General features: G+C 39.4%; 1 protein-coding gene across 13 annotated transcripts in view; it reads right to left on the reverse strand.

Moving 5' to 3' along the window:
- Nucleotides 1-21,247, reverse strand: part of LOC143674416 (uncharacterized) — a 149,083-nt gene that overhangs the window by 15,489 nt on the left and 112,347 nt on the right. For 10 of the 13 annotated variants that reach the window (XR_013171045.1, XR_013171046.1, XR_013171044.1 and 7 more), the window contains one exon: nucleotides 5,920-6,042. The exons of 1 other annotated variant lie outside the window; for it this stretch is intronic. The gene's annotated coding sequence lies outside the window, so the exon portion shown is untranslated. 2 more of the 13 variants (XR_013171039.1, XR_013171038.1) reach the window with 2 other exon arrangements.

The following is a 21,247-nucleotide window of genomic DNA, read 5'->3' on the forward strand; positions in this document are numbered from 1 at the left end:
GGCTGATCACCTTGGGGCATGGTGCCATGTCGGAGACTGAGTGTGAGTCTCTGCTGATGGCAAATTGGGCATTCAGCAGTGGCCATAGCCAGATCAGCCTTGGTGAATGGAAGCCCATGTTGCTGAGCCCATGCATAACTTTTGTCCTTACCACCATGCCCACTTTGTTCATGAGCCCATGGGGCAATGGCAGGAGTGTCTGGGGAAAGAGGATGACTTGTATCCACAGAACAGGTTATCATATCCACTTGATTATTAAAACCCTCCTCTGCTGAAGTCATCCTCTGGTGAGCAGTCACATGGGACACAAATATGTTTCATGTGTTTGGCCCACTCAGAAAGGTCTATCCACGTACCTCTTCCCCAGACCTCTTTGTCACCAATTTTCCAATCACATTCTTTCCAAGTCCCTGACCATCTAGCCAAACCATTAGCAACAGCCCATGAGTCAGTATACAAATGCACCTCTGGATAGTTCTCCTCCAAGCAAAATGAACATCCCAGAAAGGGGTTCTAGTGCTGTAGCTGTCCACCTCCAGATGGCACTTATATATTGTGCAGCACCATCTGTAACCAGGCTCAAGTTTCCTCTTCCTCATTCAACTGACTTTAAGGAACTCCCCAAGAGGCCATAGCTCTTGGGTAAGAGAAGGTAATATGGCACAAGTGGGGGCCATGGACATTAGTGCCACTTCCTCATGTAACTTACCTGTGCCTTCAGGACCTGCTCGAGCCCTATCTCTTATGTACCATTTCCATTTTATGATGGAGTGCTGCTGTGAATACCCAACTATGTGGCTTGGTGGATCAGACAAACTCCTAGCTCTTGATAGGCAACTCAGGTTTCATGGTAACTTGATGGCCCATGCTTAAGTGTCAATCTTTACTAAGGACCAGTAGCAAGCTAAGAGCTGTTTCTCAAAAGGAGAGTAGTTACCTACAGCAGATGTTAAAGCTCTGCTCCAAAATCTTATGGGTCTGCATTGTGATTCTCCTATAGAGGCCACCAAAGGCTCCAGACAGCATCCCTATTTTCCACTAGCATTTTCAGGACCATCAGATCTACTGGATCATATGGCCCAAGTGGCAGAGCAGCTTGCACAGCAGGCTGGACATGTTGTAGAGTCTTCTCTTGTTCCAGTCCCCACTCAAAACAAGCAGTTTTTCTGGTCACGTGGTAAATGGGATGGAGTAGCACACCCAAATGAGGAATGTGTTGTCTCCAAAACCCAAAGAGTCCAACAAGGCATTGTACCTCATTTTTGGTCACAGGAGAGATCAGATGCAACAGCCTATCCTTCACCTTACAAGGGATATCTCAACATGCCCCACACCAGTGGACACCTAGAAATTTCACTGAGGTAGGAGGCTCCTGTATTTTTGTTGGATTTATCTCCCATTCTCCTGATACACAAATGCCTTACCAATAAGTCTCGAGTAGTTGCTACTTCTTGCTCACGAGGTTCAATTAATCAATATATTGGATATCATCAATATATTGGACCGGTGTGATGTCTTGTGGGAGGAGAAATGATCAAGGTTACTGTGGACAAGACTGTGACATAGGACTGGATAGTTGGTATACCCCTGAGGCAGGACAGTGAAGGTATACTGCTGGCCTTGCCAGCTGAATGCAAACTGTTTCTGGTGGTCCTTATTGACAGTTATTGAGAAAAAAGCATTTTCCAGATCAATAGCCACATACTAGGTACCAGGTGATGTGTTGATTTGCTCAAGAAATGATACCACATCTGGAACAGCAGTTGCAACTGCAGTCACCACCTGGTTAAGTTTATGATAATCCATTGTCTTTCTCCAAGACCCATCTGTTTTCTGCACAGGCCAAATAGGAGAGTTGAATGGGGATGTGGTAGGAATCACCACTCCTGAGTCCTTCAAGTCCTTAAGAGTGGCACTAATCTCTATAATCCCTCCAGGAATCTGGTATTGCTTCTCACTCACTATTTTCTAGGTAGGGTGAGTTCTAGTGGCTTCCACTTGGCCTTTCTTACCATAATATCCCTCACTCCATGAGTCAGAGAACTAATGTGGGAATTCTGCCAGTTGCTGAGTATGTTGATTGCAATTATACATTCTGGAACTGGGAAAATGACCACAGAATGGATCTGGGGACCCACTGGACCCACTGTGAGACAGACCTGAGTTAAAACTCCATTGATCATCTGACCTCCACAAGCCTCTAATCTGACTAGTGGGCCAGAGTGACATTTTGGGTCTCCTGGTATTAGTGTCACTTCTAAGACAGTGTCTAATAATCCCCAATATATCTGACCATTTCCTTCTCCTCAACTGTCACCACATGGCTTCTACCAACTCAGGATCTGATCATCCCCATTGTGTTTAAGGATTCCAGCTCAGTGACAGCAGTTCCCACAGTAATTTTGGACATACAGAGAAGGGTGACTACAGAGCTCTTCAGGGATGATGGAGTTAGTCTCATGAATTTATTTCCCAAGGTTCTGGTGAAAGATGTGTTCTCTGGACATTCCTGGGGTGTCTAAGTAGGTCTTTCATGATAAATCCACTCTAACAGTCCAGTTTTTCAAAGCCTCCAGATCCCCTCATCTACATTATACCAGGGCAGCTCTGGAATTTTGACCTCAGGTAATGTCAGCCACCTTTTGATCCATGTTTCAGCCAACCATCCAAACTGTTAATGCCCTTTCTATCCCCTCAAGCTACAACAATGAATGCAGAATCTCTGCTTAGTGGGCCCATATCAATAAATTCAGCTTGATCCAACTTTATATTCCTTTCACCATTTTCCCACACCCTTAATATACATTCCCACATATATTCCCCTGATTTATGTCTATATAGATTGGAAAACTCATGCAGTTCTTTTGAAGTATAGTGTACCTCCTCATGGGTCATATTTTGTACCTCACCTTTCAGGGCCTGTTGGGACTTTAGTCTAGTTATAGGACTTGAAGAAAAGAGGAGTGGTGGGGGTAGGTCATACAAAGAAATAATGTGTCTTTCCAACCAATTACTTCAGGGCATTCCATTGCAGTTTCATCTGCTGAAACTCCAGATAGAGTAGTAAGGGCTGTTTCTCCAAGGGGAGGTGATTACAGGTTTAGTAGCACTGAAGGGTTAATCTCTTTAGCTGGAGACTGGATGGCAGACTCCTCTGGGAAGACTGGAGGCTGGGAAGCTGTTTACTTAAGGCAGACTGGAAGTTAGGAAGCTCTTTCCTCAGGGCAGTCCGTTACAGGTCTATCTAGCAAAGGCTCAGCAGCTTCCAAGGGTTCCATCTCCCCATTGCCATCATTACCAAGCCACATGTCATCATCCAAGTTTCAGGATCCCATTCTTGTCCAATCAAAGCCCTTATTTAACAGGAGACACCCTGCAAGGTTGAGATTGTAGTTTATGTTGTAAATCTGCTACTCACACAATGAGACTCTGTGTCTGGTTTTCAGCGATCTCATTTGTGATCACAGGAAATAAGATTTTCTGGGCACAGATGGAAATTTTTACATCCTTCATATGGTACTTAAGCTGCAACTTTGAAGCCTTCAGCTCCTCCCTTTCCCTCATAACTGTATCTAGCATATCTAGCAACAATCAGCCAACATCATTATACCTCTTAATTTCACAAAACTCTGAAACATGTCAAAAACATTCTCACCCAGAGCCTTGCCTCCCATAAATGTACAATTAGCAGAATCAAATGGTGCTGTTTTGTGTATCTCTCTTTCCAATTCACCCCAGGGGCTGTCAGTACTATCTCGATTATTGGAAACAGAGTCATTAGTGCCTTTGGGTCTAACCAGAGTAGAAAATCAATTTTAAAAACCCATTTTTAAAGATTCTGTTTATTAGTCAGGGTTCTCTAGAGAAACAGAACCAACATGAGATATCTGTAAATATGATTTATAAAGGTGTCTCACACAATCATGGGAATGAAGAGTACAAAATCCGTAGGACCGGCTATGAACCTGGGAGCTCTGATGAAGAGTCTCAAAGAACTCCACAGGAGAGGCTTGCTGGCCAAGGGAAAAACAAGTCACTCTTTAATAATCTTTAATAATCTTCAAATAATTGGATCTCATTTAATAATCTTCAAATGATTGGATCTCATTTGTAGGAGACTTGCCCTTAGTTTATTGCACATGTAATCAGCCATAGCTGCAGTCAACTGACTGATGATTTAATAAACCAGCCTTCTGATATATCAACCAGCCATGAAATAACCTTGCAGCAAGTTAGGCCAGTGCTTGCCTGCCCAGACAACTGGGCACATCACCTGACCAAGTTGACACAAAATCCTAACCATGACATCATGTGAAGAAGCAGTAAAGTGTAACTGATAGTCAAGAAAAAAGCAGTTAATAGAAATGAACCTTAAGATTATTCAGGTGTCAGAATTAGAAGGATATTAAAACAGCTACTATGAATATATTCAAGGGTTAAATAAAGATACGGACTTAACTAGTGAATAGATGGGGAATGCAAGCAGGGAAATATAAACCACAGAAAAGAAAAACAAATGGATTTCAACTCTGAAAGAATAGCTGAACTGGAAAAGCTTCCCCCCAACACACACATACAATAAACAATGGAAAACTGGGAAAATATATGAAATAACCATTTTTAGATGTAATAGGAATTTTTTTCCCTGAGAATAAGAATATAATTAGGTAAGCATCATGATCGTCTTGGCTATCTTCCCAATGGTGTGTGGCTGCTAATGTCTTCTTCAGTCTTTTTTCTATTTTTCAGTTCTTAAGCCTGGAATCCTAGTGATCAGCCAATGATTGGACAGAGTTTTGCTCAAATAACTCAAACAAGTAAGGTCTCTATCCTCTGCAGATGGATCTGTGGAGGGGGCAGGGGGAGAGGGATGCATTCAAAATTCAGTTCATTTGCAAGTCAATTCTAGCTTGTGTGTTCTTCTGGGCCTTTTCCTTCTACTATGTGTATGCAAATGGCCTCAGGTTTGGCCAGGAGTGTGTGAATATCTTTGAGCCTTCGCCAGTCTCTGCTGCCTTTACTTCAGTCAGGAATAATCTTAAACATGAATGCAACCACAGGCTAGAAGAGCTGTTGGCCATCCCTACTTACCTACTTGACTAGATCCCTTTCACAGATAGTGTTCCTCCAAATCACAGCAGCACAGCTGCCAGTCCTCACAGCCTGCCATGCTCTAGTAGAACCTTCACATCTATGAAGGTGGGGGCAGGTAGAAGTATCCCTGAGTATGAACACCACAGATTACCACTGTTTTAATCCAAAGTTCAGAAGAGCATAAATGCCCTTCAGTTGTTGTATGCCTTTGGTCAATTTCCAGAAAACTAAAATTGTTATCTTAGGCAATTTTATGCAATTTTAGAGTTGTTTTGTGAGGAAATAATTTGCCACCATCCTCACTCAGTACTAGCCAGAATTCTGAGAACCCACAAAGTTTTTAAAGAAGTATATCATCTTGGATTGAAAGAAACAAAGAGAGTACAAATTAAAACGAAGCCTTTGTAGCACCCAATCCTTTATTGGCAAAAAGCAGAATGGAAAGATTACTCAGCTATAAATGTAGAAAAGGAGGATGACACTGATGAAAAACTAAGAATCCAGACAGTGGAGCCAGGAGCCATGGTAAACAACTTCCAGGAAATAGTATGAGCTCTAATCAAGGAACTGGCAACATATGCCTGGCTGGATTTCAGAATTGCTATGGACCAAGGACGGCTGTGTGTCTCCTGTTTTCCCCCTTTTTGAGCAGGGGGGTGGGTATTGTGGTTATCTTATGCACATCCATTCATTGTATGTTGAGTTGTAGGGGATAGGTAACTTGTGTCTTTAGTTCACAGATGTTCAGATCAATAGGAACTGCACCCCCCCCCCAAAAAAAACAAGAGGAACTGCACTTAAAGATTTAAATCTATGGAACCTCACCTGAATAGCTTCATTCCACATCTTGGCTTGATTTACATGATGAGATCCTAGACTTCAATCCTGAGATTGATGCCATATTGAAATGCTTTGGGGCTCTTGGTAGGGGGAGTGTATTTCTTTTGCCTATGGGTTAAATATAAATAATTTGTGAACAGAGGATAAATTGTGGTGGTTTAAAAAACGACCACAAATTCTTTGACACTCCTCTAATTGAAGGTCAGGCTCATAATTCATTGGTAACCTACTTAGCAGAAATGAGATTGCATAACTTCCAAGAATAGGTCAGAAAAAAGGCAATGCAGCTTCCACCTTGTATACTGGAATACATGTGCTTGGAGCCCTGGACAGCCATGTAAGAAGTCTGATTACTGTGAGGCTGCCATGCTGTGAGGAAGCCAAGCCACATAGAGAGGTTTTGTGTAATTAGTCCAGTTGGCAGTCCTCAACCCAGATGTCAGACAGGTAAGTGAACCAGTCTTCAAATAACTCCTGACCCTCTTCCCGGTCATCAAACTACCCTGCCTTTGAGTCTTCTTAGGTAATATCTAAACATTGTGGAACATAAACAAGCCATACACACTGTGCTCTATTCAAATTTCTGATTCAAAGAATCTGTGAGCACAATGAAATGGTTGTTTTAAGTTACTAAATCTTAGGGTAAATTACTGTGCTACAATAGTAATTAGAACAGGGAGAAAGGGATAGATATAAGATGGATGGGTTTAAGGAAATACTTGGTAAACCTGATAGAATATAAAGTATCAGTGTTAACATAATTTTATCTTTTAAATAAACAAATACAAGAAAACAAAACCACCACTGCCAGACCCACAAAAATTATATTCCAGCTCTGTCCACTGAAAAGTCCAGGCTATCAACTTATAGCAATGAGCACCCTTTATACCCAGACTGTGGTATCAAATACCACCTTGCACTAAAAAGAACAAGGCCTCCTTGAGAAAAGATGGATTTCCGGTCTAGGGAAGGAAATATACACAGAGATTGGAACATACTATCATTTAAGATAGTGAGAAAGCAATTAAATACTTGGGTTGCAGCAAAAGGACTCAAAAGCAACCTGGGGCTATGGTATGGGGAGTGTATTTCTTTTGCATATGACTAGAAATATACTCTAGGCACACAGGACAATCTGAGTGTCAATAAGTATAACTGCAATGGATTGAAACATAAAGCCACAAATTCATGATGATTCTAAGACAAATTGGTTATCACTGGAGGGTACTAATAAGAATGAATTGACTTAAACAAGCATTTACCCTGCCTTTCTTGTTTGAATTGTACCATGGGAAATAAGAGGAGTAGTTTCTCTTTCATTACAAACATATTTCAGCTAATAAATGAAGAATAAAATATAGATCTAGGTTATCATTAATTTTTATTATTGTTATTATTATTATTTTGCATGTGCAGGCACTGGGAATCAAACCCGGGTCTCTGGCATGGCAGGCGAGAACCCTACCACTGAGCCACTGTGCCCCCCCATCATTATTTTGTAACTCATAATGATTCTCACAGGGTGCAGACCTTTAGAACCTCATTGTCTCATCTATCAAGCCCCCAGCCCAAGCAGCCCACCGCACTGATGTCTATCCCCCACCCTCAAGGCAAACAGCTTCAACATGGCCCAGTCCCTGCCTGATAGGCTGCTGCATGCTGGGCGGGCCATGGAAATCCTCCTCCCCAAGAACAGATAATCAGATGCTCAGATATTAGCAAAAGATTACAAGCCACACTAAGAAACAAGGAGATATGGTCCAGTTAAAGGAGCAAATTAAAAATTCAAAGGAGATACAGAATTTGGAACAACTAATCAAAGATGTTCAAACAAATCTTCTAAATCAGCTCAAGGAAACGAAGAAAAATATGGTTAAAAAGATAAAGGATATTAAGAAGACACTGGTAAGTATAAAGAATAATTTGAAAGCATGCAAAGAAAAATAAAAGCACTTATGAGAATGAAAGACACAACAGATGAGATTAGATATATGCTAGAGGAATACAAGAGTGTATTTGAACAGGGAAGACAGGATCTGCGAGCCAGAAGACAGGACATCTGAAATCAAACAGACAAGAGAAAGAGAAAAGAATGGAAACAATTGAGCAGGGTCTCAGGGAACTGAATGACAGCACAAAGCACACAAACATACATGTCATGGGTATCCCAAAAGGAGAAGATGAAGATGAAGATAAAGTGGCAGAAAGAATACCTGAGGAAATAACATAAACTCTCAAAAAAAAAAACATAAATATACACATCCAAGAAGTACAACCTACTCCAAACAGAATAAATTGGAATAGACCTACTCCAAACGAATATTAATCATCCTGTCAATTGCCAAAGATAAAGAGAGAATTCTGAAATCAGCAAGATAAAAGTGATCCATCACATACAAGGAACGCTCAGTAAGACTAAGTCTTGATTTCTCGTCAGAAACTAAGGAAACGAGAAGTCAGTGGCATGATATATGTGAGATACAGAAAGAGAAAAACTGCCAGTCAAGAATTCTTTATCCAGGAAAACTGTCCTTCAAAAATAAGGGAGATCTTGTGAAGCTTATGTAGGTAGCACAGAAGCTTAGCCTACCTATAGACATACCTAAGAGTTACTTCTGGAGGACCTCTTTTGTCGTTCAGATGTGGCCTCACTCTCTCTAAGCCCAACTCTGAAAGTGAAATCATTACCCTTCCCCCTACATGGGACATGACATCCAGAAGTGAAAGTCTCCCTGGTGGCATGGGAGATGACTCCCAGGGATGAGTCTGGCCCTGACACCATGGGATCAACAATTCCACAAGGGGGGAAAGGGGGGAAAGAAGTGTAACTAATAAAGTATCAGTGGCAGAGAAAGTTCAAATTGAGTCAAGAGGCTACTCTGGAGTTCATTCTTGTGCAAACTTCAGGTAGACATTGCTATGCATCATAACCTGCCAACCACCAACCAGGACCATTCCAGCCAATCCTAAAGAACACCTAGGGCAAAAAATAAGATTCCACAAAGGTTCCATGCACTAGAGTAACTTTTCAGTAACCTACAACCTCCAGATGGGTCCCTGGTCCAGATAAGTCCTGAAACCTAGAGGGCCCAGCTTCTCCAGAACATCAGACAGTTCCATTTCCCTACCCTATAGTATTGGCAGACCCTCCCAACATGAAAAAGTTAGAATGGCCATAGCCCAAACACCCTAAAGAGAGGGATAGAAAGATCAAAGGTGATAGCAGAGCTATACAGTGAAGATAGGATTTAACAAATGAATAAGGATGCTGAATTATTACACTGATATCTCCTTTAGTCTCTAGGATCTTAGAGCACCTAAAATTGTGGAATTGTAACCCACATCAAACTCTGAAATATGTTCAACAACTAATTGTGGTGCTGTGCTTTGAAATTTATGGCTTTTTTGTATATATGTTATTTTTCACAAAAAAAGAGGAAAAAAGTTGATTGCAATGATAAAAAACTATTTAAGCCCTCTAGCTGCCTATAATCTGGAGCAACTAGAGGGAAAAATATGAGAGGATCGTATGGTAGCCCTTGACAAACTCTGGGAGCTGTCCTGTAACTAGTTGTTGAAGAGTGCTTTGAAAACTATTGCTATTTTCTTTCTTTGCTTTGTATATATGCTATATTATACCATAAAAAAGTTAAAAAAAAAAAAGGGAGAGTTGAAATATTCATGATAAGCAGAAGCTGAGAGAATTTATTAAGAAGAGACCTGCCCTACAAGAAATACTAATGAAAGTCCAGCAGGCTGAAAATACAACATAGGGGAGAGAGGCTTGGAGGAAACTGTGGAAATAAAGATTATCAGTAGGGTAACTAAAAAGGTAAAAAGAGAGACAAAAGCAAGATATAAACTATAAAAGACAAAGGACTTCTTCCAGTTGCCACTCTTATCCCTCATGCTCACATCTGGCGCCAGTGTTTCTGTCTGGGCTCGTCTTGCGGAGAGGCCTGCTTGAGCCCTGGGAAGCTGCTCTCAGGGAAGTGAGGTGCTGCTCATATGGAGCCGGAAATGAGGCCTGGGAGCTTGATCCATGCCCAGATGTAGAGCACATGACCTGCTGATGGGCCAGGGGTGCCTATGACCACACTTGTCAGCATTTGGGAACCTGGCAACAGTCTTGAAGACAGCACCCACATTCCCAGTGTAGATTCTTGCTACCAGAAGGAGCAGAGAAGATTTCTTTCTCAAATAATTGTAGTTCTTTTGACCTGTGTTATAACACCTTGAGGGAGTTATGTAAGAAGGCTTCCTTATCTCACCTGACTTGGCAACGCTCCAAAAGTACAGGATTACCTGAGAGGCATTTTTCAAAAACATTTAAAAGCAAATGTACGAGAAAACAAAAACACATGTACAGGTGGTTCAGTGGTAGAATGCTCACCTTCCATGCAGGAGACCCAGGTTCAATTCCTGGACCATGCACCCCCCCCAACCAAAAAAAAAGAAAATGTATTAGCCACTGCCACATGGGACAAGGAATAGCAGTTGAGGCAAGCAGTAGCACCAAAAAGTTTGGAAGAAAGGTTAGGGATTTAAAACTTTGAAGGGTATGGTTTTACAAACTCCCCACATAACTACTGTTAATCTAAAAGGCCAAAATGAATGCCCAGAGAGGAGCACATTGCTAAGAAAAGACTTAGGAAGGCCCTAAGTCTTAACCTTTGACTGACCTTCTGTCTCTGTGCAAGCAGCAAGTGAAGGCTAAGGTAGTACTGTAAACTGCCCATCTAAGTATCAAAGGAGTGCCAAAACACACATGGACCCCCTTGGCAAACCCACAAGGAGTGCACTGGCAAAGACCGGGAGGCTTTTATTGTTGTTGCTGTTGTTTTTTAGTTTCAAGAGTTTTAAGGAAATTGTCATATCACTAAACTAACCAAACAAAGACTTCAGGGACCACACAAAACAAAGAACACAGACTTTACCCTATTAGTTCAGAAAAGTCACTAAACAAACCACAGCCACCACAACAGGCACCAACAGCAAACTTAGGAGTGGGAAGATTCTGATTCCAGAGTTTACACATTTGGAATATTCAGAAGGTCCAGTTTTCAATAAAGAATTACAAGACAGACTTCCGGAGAAGATGGCGGCTTAGTGGGACGCGCGGGTCTTAGTTCCTCCTCCAGAAAGGCAACTAAAGAAACGGAAACAATATGAGACAGCTCCCGGAGTCACGGCGGAGACCAAAAAGACAGCATACCCCATTCTGGAACGGCTGAACGGGCAGGGAGGGTCCGCTGCGGTGAGATACCCGAGGGGTGTGCGGTTTCCAGCAGGGGCGGCTGGCGACTGGGGTCCCCTCCACGCACGTGGCTCCCCGGGCTGACTGGGAACGTTGGATAGCGGGGCCCTCCCATCACGCTTGGCATCTTGGGCCAGCTGGGCAGTTTAGACCGGCACTCCCCCAAGCCGCAGCGGCCAGCGACCCCCGCCTCCACGCGCGGTTTCCTGGGCCGACTGCCCCGCAGACAGACGACCGCCATGAGCGCCACCTACTGGGCAGGAAAAGAAAAACAGAGCCAAGAGATTTCACAGAAAAACCTTTCAACCAGCTGGGTCCCACACCCAGGGAAATCTGATCAAATGCCCAGACACCAGCAGAAAATAATGGATGACGCTCGGAAAATTGAAGATATGGCCCAGTCAAAGGAACAAACCAATAGTTCAAATGAGATACAGGAGCTGAGACAACTAATGCTGAATATACGAACAGAATGGAAAAACTCTTCAAAAACCAAATCAATAAATTGAGGGAGGACATGAAGAAGACATGGGCTGAACAAAAAGAAGAAATAGAAAATCTGAAAAAACAAATCACAGAACTTATGGGAGTGAAGGACAAAGAAGAAAAAATGGAAAAAACAATGGATACCTACAATGGTAGATCTAAAGAGACAGAAGCTACAATTAGTGAACTGGAGGATGGAACATCTGAATTCCAAAAAGAAACAGAAACTATAGGGAAAAGAATGGAAAAACTTGAGCAGGGGATCAGGGAACTGAATGACAACATGAAGCGCACAAATATACGTGTTGTGGGTGTCCCAGAAGGAGAAGAGAAGGGAAAAGGAGGAGAAAAACTAATGGAAGAAATTATCACTGAAAATTTCCCAACTCTTATGAAAGACCTAAATATACAGATCCAAGAAGTGCAGTGCACCCCAAAGAGAATAGACCCAAATAGGCGTTCTCCAAGACATTTACTAGTTAGAATGTCAGAGGTCAAAGAGAAAGAGAGGATCTTGAAAGCAGCAAGAGAAAAACAATCTGTCACATACAAGGGAAACCTAATAAGACTATGTATAGATTTCTCAGCAGAAACCATGGAAGCTAGAAGACAGTGGGATGATATATTTAAATTACTAAAAGAGAAAAACTGCCAACCAAGACTCCTATATCCAGCAAAATTGTCCTTCAAAAATGAAGGAGAAATTAAAACATTTATAGACAAAAAGTCACTGAGAGAATTTGTGGCCAAGAGACCAGCTCTGCAAGAAATACTAAAGGGAGCACTAGATTCAGATACGAAAAGACAGAAGAGAGAGAGGTATGGAGTAAAGTGTAGAAAGAAGGAAAATCAGATATGATATATATAATACAAAAGCCAAAATGGTAGAGGAAAATATTATCCAAACAGTAATAACACTAAAAGTTAATGGACTGAATTTCCCAATCAAAAGACATAGAATGGCAGAATGGATTATGACCCAGCAATACCACTGCTAGGTATCTACTCAAAGGACTTAAGGGCAAAGACACAGACGGACATTTGCACACCAGTGTTTATAGCAGCATTATCTACAATTGCAAACCGATGGAAACAGCCAAAATGTCCATCGGCAGACAGGTGGCTAAACAAACTGGCGTATGCCTGCGATGGAATATTATGCAGCTTTAAGACGGACTAAGCTTGTGAAGCATGTAATAACATGGATGGACCTAGAGAACAATATGCTGAGAGAGTCTAGCCCAAAACTAAAGGACAAATACTGTATGGTCCCACTGATGTGAACCGACATTCGAGAATCAGCTTGGACTATATCATTGGTAACGGAGACCAGCAGGAGTTAGAAACGGGGTAAGATAGTGGGTAATTGGAGCTGAAGGGATACAGACTGTGCAACAGGACTAGATACAAAAACTCAAGAATGGACAGCACAATAATACCTAAGTGTAATGTAACTAGGTTGGAACACTGAATGAAGCTGCACCTGAAATATGGTTTTTTGTTTGTTTATTTGTATGTTTGTATCTTTTGTTTTTGTTTTTTTTCTTTTTCCTTTATATATATATATTTTTTTATTAGTATTATTATTTTAATTCTCTTCTCTATATTAACATTCTATATCTTTTTCTGCTGTTTTGCTAGTTCTTTTCCTAAATCGATGCAAATGCACTAAGAAATGATGATCATACATCTATGTGATGATACTAAGAATTACTGAGTGCATGTGTAGAATGGAATGATTTCTAAATGTTGTGTTAATTTCTTTTCTTTTTTTTTGATTAATAAAAAAAAAAGAATTACAAGACAGCATACAGTCAAGTATGGGCTATACACTGGGAAAAAAGAAAATAGAAACTCACCCTGCAAAACCCCACGCATCAGAACATGATATATCTAGTATTGAACACTCCAATATTGTAAATATGCTCAAAGAGCTACAGGAAACAGTGGAAAATGCATTAGGGAAAATCTCAGAAATGCTAAGAGAGTGCTCCAAAGAGTTGAAATCACACACAGTAGAACTGGTGAACATAAACAAACCACTAACAAAAATAATTAATTCACCAAAAAGAAAAAAACAAATTTGAGCCAACAAAGAAATGCAAATGAACAAACCTGAATTTAAATCCATTGAGATTACCCAATCTGAGAATGAAAAAAGAATAAAGAAAAGTGAATAAAACCTAAGAAACTCATGGGATATCATCAAGCATATCAACATACCTATAATAGAGCTCCCAGAAGGAGGAGAGAGGGGGAACAGGGCTTGTATTAGTTAAGGTTCTCTAGAGAAACAGAATCAATAGGAAATATTCGTAAATATAAAATTTATAAAAGTATCTCACATAACAATGGGACTGTAGAGTTGAAAATCTGTAGGGTAGGCTATGAAGCTGATGATTCCAATGGAGGGTCTGGATGAACTCCACAGGAGAGGCTCACTGGCCAAAGCAGGAAGAGAGTCTGTCTCTTCTGAATCCTCCTTAAAAGGCTTCCAGTGATTATATTAAGCATCACTCATTAAAGGAGACACTCCCCTTGGCGGATTACAAATGGAATCAGCTGTGGATGTAGCTGATGTGATCATGATTTAATTCCATGAAATGTCCTCATGGCAACAGACAGGCCAGCACGTGCCCAACCAGGAAACAGGTACTACCACCTGGCCAAGTGACACATGAACCTGACCATGACATGGCTTGAAACAATATTTGAAGAAATAATGATTGAAAATTTCCCAAATTTGATGAAAGACATGAAGCTACACATTCAAGAAGCTTAATGAACTCAAAAAGATCCACGTTGAGAAATATTATAATTTAAATGTCAAAAATCAAAGAGAGAATTATGAAAGCAGCAAGAGAAGCATCTTGAGCCTCATTAGATCAACAGCTAATTTCTTATCAGAAAGTATGGCAGCCAAGAGAAATGGAGTGGCATATCCAAAATGTTGAAAGAAAACAACTGTCAACCAAGAATACTATATGCAGCAAGACTATCATTCAAAAATGAAGGCGAATTTAACATATTCCCAGACCAACAAAAATTGAGTTTGTGGCTACTTAACCAGCCCTCAAAAAAATGCTAAAAGGAATCCTTTAGCCTGAAGCAAAAATACACTAGAGAGTAACCTGAGTCCAAAGAAATAAAATACACTGGTAAAGTTGGTTATATATGTAAATACATAAGTCAGTGTAAAAGTATTTCTGGTCAGTACTCCTTCTTTACTACATTACTTAAAAGGTAGCTACATAAAATAATAAACCAATGTCAGTAGACATACAACATATAAAGATGTAATTTGTAACAATAACAGGAAGTGTGAGAGAATAGATCTACATAGGAGCAGTTTTTGTATAATGGGAAGACAGCAATGGAGGAATTGAGCAACAAAATTATGACCTAGGAAACAAATAGAAAATAGTAACCTATCTCTTTCCTTTCAGTAATTACATTATATGTAAATCAGTTAAATTCTACTTAAAAGGCTGAAGTTCAAAAAACAGATTAAGGAAACCATGAGTTAACTATTGCTGAGTGCAAGAGACACACGTTAAAACCAAAGACACAAATGAGATAGAACTGAAAGAATGAAAAAAAATTCCATGCAAATACTAACCAAAAAAGAACTCGAGTGGCCATATTAATATCAAACAAGATAGACTTTAAGGCAAAAATTGCTATAAGAGATAAAGGACACTATAAATTGATAAAAGTGGCAATCCATCAAGGAATTATAAAAATTATAAAGGGATCTATCAATGAGGCAAATAGGTTGAAAGTGAAAGGCTGGAAAAAAGATATTCCATGCAAACGATAACCAAAAGAGAGCTGAGGTAGCTTTGCTAATATCAGACAAAATAGACTTTAAATGCAAAAATGTTATAAGACTGCGCAAGGATGACAAGAGAATTCATGAAGCATTCCATATTTTCATCAGTGACAGGGGCCATCTCCCTCCATCACTGGAGCTTCTCCACTACCCTGGCAGCTCCAGGATCATCACTGAGCACCTTCTGTATGCCAGAGAGTAAGTAGCCTCTGCCCTGGGAGCAAGATGTCAGGAGTGGAAACGTACCAAAAAGGGACTCTCAGATCTATAGGTAGGTGACTGAGGACTGTGACCCTCTGGGGCGAGCCCTGGTTTCTTCAGAGAGCAGTTTTGTGAGGAGGTCCCTCTGTCATGCAGCAGTGAGAGTTACTGTACTGGTGGCCCTATCAGGCCCAGGACTGCCCTACACCCAGGGCAGAGAACAGCCTCTTGCATTCAGATTCATTAAATACCATCAATTCTAACAAAAAAAATGTTATAAGACAAGGAGGACACTATATATTAATAAAAGGGGCAATACATCAAGAAGAAATAACAATCATAAATATTTATACACCGAACCAGGGTGCCTCAAAATACATGAGCAAATACTGACAAAACTAAAGGGAGAAATAGACATCTGTACAATCATAGTTAGAGACTTCAATACATTACTTTTATCCAGACATAGAACATCTAGACAGAGGATCAGTAAGGAAACAGAGAAACTAAACAATAGGATAATGAACTAGACCTCATATATATATATATATATATATATATATATATATATATATATATATATATATATATATATATATATATAGAGAGAGAGAGAGAGAGAGAGAGAGAGAGAGAGAGAGAACACAGCACCCTAGAACAACAGGTTATACATTCTTTTCCAGTGGTCATGGACCATTCTCCAAGATAGACTGCATATTGGATCACAAGGCAGGTCTCAATAAATTTAAGAAGATTGAAATTATATAAAGCACTTTCTCTTATCATAATAGAATGAAGCCAGAAATCAATAAAAGGTAGGTAACTGGAAAATTCACAAATTTATGGAGGTTAAACAGCACACTCTTTAAACAATCAGTGGGTCAAAGAAGAAATTGCAAGAGAAATCAGTAAATATACTGAAACAGGTGAAAACAAGAACACAACATATCAAAACCTATGGGATGCAGCAAAGGCAGTGTTGAGAGGGAAATTTAGAAATGCATAGCCCTAAACCTACACTAAGAAGGAAGAAAGAGCTAAAATAAAAAACCAAATGCATACTTGGAACTAGAAAAAGAACAAACTAATCCAAAGGCAAAACAGAAGGAAATAAATAACAAAGATTAGAGTAGAAATAATGAAACTGAGAACAAAAAACAATAGAACCAACAAAACCAAAAGTTCATTCTTTAAGAAGATCCAAAAAAATGGATAAACCCTTAGCTAGACTGAAAAAAGAAAAAAAAAAGGCAAATAAAATCAGAAGTGGGGGGCCATTACTATTGAACTCACAGAAATAGAAAAGATCATAAGAGGATACTATGAACAACTGTATGCCAATAAATTAGACAACTTAGATGAACTGGTCATTTTCCTAGATACACATGAACAGCTACATTGACTCCAGGAGAAATAGACCTCAATAAACAAATCAGAATTAAAGAGATGGAATCAGACATCAAAAATCTTCCAAGAAAGTAAAGCCCAGGACCAGATGGCTTCACCAGTGAATTCTATCAATCATTGCACAAAGAATTAAAACCAATCCTGCTGAAATTCTTCAAAAAAATTGAACAGGCGAGAACACTACCTAACACATTCTTTGGAGCCAACATCACCCGAATACCAAAGCCAGATAAGGATACTCCAAGAAAAGAAAATAACAAACGAATCTCTCTAATGAATATGATGCAAAATCCTCAACAAAATCCTAGCAAATCGAATCCAACAGCACATTAAAAGAATTGTACACCGTGATCAAGTGGGTTTTATTCCAGGTATGCAAGGGTCAACACAAGAAGAAATTAAGGTAGTACACCACATTAATAAATCAAAGGGGGAAAACCACATACTCATATCAATTGATGCAGAAAAGGGATTTGACAAATTCAGATCCTTTCTTGATAAAAACACTTCAAAAGATAGGGACTAGAAGGAAACTCCCTGAATATGATAAATAACATATATGCAAGACCTATAGCTAACATCAAATTCAATGGTGAAAAACTAAAAGCCTCACTGAGATCAGTAACAAGACCAGGATGCCCACTGTCACCACAGTCATTCAACATTGTGCTAGAAGTGCTAGCTAGAGCAATTTGGCAAGAAAAATATAAAAGGCATTCAAATTGGAAAGGAAGAATGAAAACTTTCACTATTTTAGATGACATGATCGTATATTTAGAAAGTCCTGAAAAATCTGCAGCAAAGCTACTAGAACTAATAAACGAGTTCAGCAAAGTGACAGGAGACAAAATTAACATATAATAATCAGTAGTTTTCCTAAACACTAGCAATGAGAACAATCTGAGGAAGAAAACAAGAAAAATATTCCATTTTTTTTTCTTTCTTTCTTTTTTTTGGGGGGGTGCATGGTCCGGGAATCGAACCGGGGTCTCCTGCATGGAAGGCAGGCATTCTAACCACTGAACTACCCGTGCACCTTCCATTTTTAATAGCAACTAAAAGAATCAAATATCTAGGAAGAAATTTAATCACAAATATGAAGGATCTGTATTCAGAAAACCACAAAACATTGCTACAAGAAATCAAAGAAGACCTAAATAAATGGAAGGACATTCCGTGTTTATGGATTGAAAGATGTTAAGATGACAATTCCATGCAAATTGATTTAGAGAGTCAACACAATCCCAATCAAAATTCCAATCAATAACCTACTTTAAGGAAATGAAAAGTGAATTATGAAATTTATTTGGAAAGGTAAAAGGCCCTTAATAGCCAAAAACATCTTGAAAAAGAATGAAGTTGGAGGAGTCACACTTTCTCATTTTAAAGCATAGTGTGGCTTTGTAATGGTATAAAGGTAGATATATTGATCAATGGAACCAAATTGGGAATTCAGAAACAGACCTGCACATTTATGGGCAATTGATTTTTTATAAGGTTGCAAAGTTCACTCAACTGTGACAGAACAGTTCCTTCAACAAATGGTGCTGAGAGTACTGACTACCCACAGCCAAAAAAATGGAGTACCTTATCTCACACCTTACACAAAATTAATTAAAAATGAATTAAAGACCTAAATATAAGAGCCAGGACCATAAAACTCCTAGAAAAAAATATAGGGAAACAACTTCAAGATCTTGTGGTAGGCAATGTTTTCTTAGTCTTTATAACTAAAGCAAGGCAATGAAAGAAAAAATTTATAAATGGAACCTCCTTAAAACTGAATTCTTTCTGTGCTTCAAAGGACTTTGTTAAAAAAGGTGAAAAGGCAGCCTACTCAATGGGAGAGAGTATCTGGAAACCACATATCCAATAAAGGTTTAATATCCAGTATATAAAGAAGTCCTGCAATGCAACAATGAAACCACAAACAACCCAATTTAAAAACAAGCAAAAGACATAAATGTTTTTCCAAAGAAGAAATACAAATACAGATATTTTTCCAAAGAGGAAACACAACAAATACCCTGAGGATATTTGTTGAATGAAATAAGCCAGATACAAAGGACATATATTGTATGATCTCACTAATATGAACTAAATATAATGAGCAAAGTCATGTCATTAATTGTTTACATTTTAGAACCTCAGCTACTCTTTAAGAACAAAGGAAGAAAGGTTTATTTTGTCTGGAAACTAAATCTTCTGTAGCACATAATCTAACAACCTGTCTGGATAGCTCATTTAAACAATCAAAACACAGGGAGCCTAGAATAAGATTGAGGCCCTTTGATCCTGTATAGCTTAATGTAATGCCTGGATACACCCTAGAATATATTAAGCAGATAATCAAAAGTATTGGCAAAGTCCCTTGAGGAATGGAAGAAAAAATATGGAACTGTTAAACTTTACCATCAGGAAATCCCCTGATACTGTGTCAAACAGTTGAGACACCCAAATCAATATAGGGCAAGTCCTTGGTCTTGAGGCTTGATTTTGTGAAGCATATGTAGGTATTGGAGAAGCTTAGTGTACCTATAGGCATGCCTAACAGTTACTTCTGGAGGAACTCTTTTGATGTTCAGATGGGGCCTCACTAAGCCCAACACTGAAAGTGAAATCATTGCCTTGTCTCCTCTGTGGGACATGACATCCAGGGGCGAAACTCTCCCTGGCAGCGTGGGAGATGACTCCCAAGGATGAGTCCAGCCCTGGCATCGTGGGATCAATAATTCCATCCTGACAAAAAGGGGGAAAAGAAGTGTTACAAGTAAGTTATCAGTGGTTGAGAGAGTTCAAATAGAGTCAAGAGGCTACTCTAGAGGTCACTCTTATGCAAGCTTCAGTTAGACATTGCTACCTTTCATAACTTGCCAAACCCCAGCCAAAACCATTCCAGCCAATCCTTAAGAATACCTAGTGCAATCTATAAGATTCTACAAAGGTTCTATGCACTAGAGTAACTTTCCAGAACCCCACAACCTCCAGATGAATCCCTGGACAAGATAAGTCCTGAAATGCAGAGGGGCCAACCTCTATGGAACATCAACTAGTTCCATCTCCCTATCCCGTATCCCCTTCCAACATGAAAAGATTAGAATGGGCACAGCCTAAATACCCCGAAAGAGTGGGAAAAAGATCAAAGGTGATGGTGGAGTTATACAGAGAAGGTGGGGTTTAATAAATGAATATGACTGCTGAATCATTATATTGATATTTCTTTTAGTCTCCAATATCTTAGAGAAACTAGAAGTAAAAACCTGAAATTGTAAAATTGTAACCCATACCGAACTCTGAAATCTGTTCTACAACTAATTGTTGCGATATGCTTTGAAGCGTATTGCTTTTTGTATATATGTCATTTTTCACGAAAAAAGTCGATTGTGATGATGAAAAAAATTTTTATTCCTTCTAGCCGCCAATATTCTGGAACAGCTAGAAGAAAAAATCTGAGATGATGGTATTTTAGCCCATAACAAACTCTGGGATCTGTGCTATAACTACCTGCTGAAGAGTGCTTTGAAAACTACTGCTTTTTTCTTTCTTTGCTTTGTATATATATTATACAATTTAACAAGTTTAAAAAAATATCTAGAGTATAGGTTACCAGAAGATAAAATAAGGGTAGAGAATGGGGAGCTGAAGCTCTAATTTTTTCAGAATTTGTGCAGAATTATAAATGTTTGGAAATGGATAGAGGTGATGGTAGCACATTATTTTGAGTATAATGAGCAGTGGTGAATTGTGTGTGTGTGTTTGTGACTGAAAGGGGAAGTTTAGGGTAGTGTATGTTACTAGAAGGAAAGCTAGAGGATGAAATATGGGACTTTATAACAAAGTGAACCTTTTGTGGATGATAAAGGTGGTTAATATAAATGTAAGAATGTTCTTCCATGATCTAGAACAAATGTATGTAACTATTAGAAAGTGGTAGTAGTATTGTGGTATATGGAGAAAACCACACCTCATACAAACTACAGACTACAGAATAATATTCTTCCAATAGCTGTAATAAAGGTAGCACATTAGTGTTAAGTGTCACTAATGAGGGGTGGATAAGGGGTATGGGGTCTTTCTTTCTGGAGCAATGAAAATGTTCCAAAATCAATTGTGGTGATAAAAGCACATCT

Source organism: Tamandua tetradactyla, chromosome 2, assembly GCF_023851605.1.
Source record: "Tamandua tetradactyla isolate mTamTet1 chromosome 2, mTamTet1.pri, whole genome shotgun sequence".
NCBI classification, from domain to species: Eukaryota; Metazoa; Chordata; class Mammalia; order Pilosa; family Myrmecophagidae; genus Tamandua; species Tamandua tetradactyla.